This window comes from Arachis duranensis, chromosome 6 (assembly GCF_000817695.3).
Source record: "Arachis duranensis cultivar V14167 chromosome 6, aradu.V14167.gnm2.J7QH, whole genome shotgun sequence".
NCBI classification, from domain to species: Eukaryota; Viridiplantae; Streptophyta; class Magnoliopsida; order Fabales; family Fabaceae; genus Arachis; species Arachis duranensis.
Genome location: NC_029777.3, coordinates 8,974,209 through 8,975,558, shown reverse-complemented (window position 1 = coordinate 8,975,558; position 1,350 = coordinate 8,974,209).

The window sequence follows — 1,350 nt, the reverse complement described above, 5'->3', positions numbered from 1 at the left end:
TGAAAACATCCCTAAAAGTAGCTTAAACTTACTAAAAACTACCTAAAAACAATGCCAAAAAGCGTATAAATTATCCGCTAATCACAACACCAAACTTAAATTGTTGCTTGTCCCCAAGAAACTGAAAATCAATTAGGATAAAAAGAAGAGAATATACTATAAATTTCAGAATATCAATGAATATTAATTCTAATTAGATGAGCGGGACTTGTAGCTTTTTGCTTCTGAACAGTTTTGGCATCTCACTTTTTCCTTTAAAGTTTAGAATGATTGGCTTCTCTAAGAACTTAGAATTTTGGATAGTGTTATTGACTTTCCTAGTTAAGCATGTTGATTCTTGAACACAGCTACTTATGAGTCTTGGCCGTGGCCCTAAGCATTTTGTTTTCCAGTATTACCACCGGATACATAAATGCCATAGACATATAACTGGGTGAACCTTTTCAGATTGTGACCCAGCTTTGCTAGAGTCCCCAGTTAGAGGTGTCCAGAGCTCTTAAGCACACTCTTTTTTGCTTTGGATCACGACTTTAACCACTCAGTCTCAAGCTTTTCACTTGGACCTTCATGACACAAGCACATGATTAGGGACAACTTGATTTAGCCGTTTAGGCCTGGATTTTATTTCCTTGGGCCCTCCTATCCATTGATGCTCAAAGTCTTGGATCCTTTTTACCCTTGCCTTTTGGTTTTAAGGGCTATTGGCTTTTTCTGCTTGCTTTTTCTTTTTCTTTCTATTTTTTTCGCCTATATTTTTTTCTCTTTTTTTTCGCAAGCTTTTTACTTTTCACTGCTTTTTCTTGCTTCAAGAATCAATTTTATGATTTTTCAGATCATCAATAACATTTCTCTTTGTTCATCATTCTTTCAAGAGCCAACAATTTTAACATTCATAAACAACAAGATAAAAAATATGCACTGTTCAAGCATTCATTCAGAAAACAAAGAGTATTGTTACCACATCAATATAATTAAATTAAATTCAATGATGAATTCGAAATTCATGTACTTCTTGTTCTTTTGAATTAAAACATTTTTCATTTAAGAAAGGTGAAGGATTAATGGATTTTATTCATAGCTTTAAGACATGGTTACTACATACTAATGATCATGAAGTAGAGACACAAAACATAGATAAACACAACACTAAAAACCAAAAATAGAAAGAAATAAAGAACAAGGAATGAATCCGCCTTTAGTGGCGTCTTCTTCTTGAAGGACCAACAATGTCCTTAAACTCTTCTATGTCCCTTCCTTGCCTTTGTTGCTCATCCCTCATTGCTCTTTGATCTTCTCTTATTTCTTGGAGAATGATGGAGTGCTCATGATGTTCCACCCTTAATTGTTCCA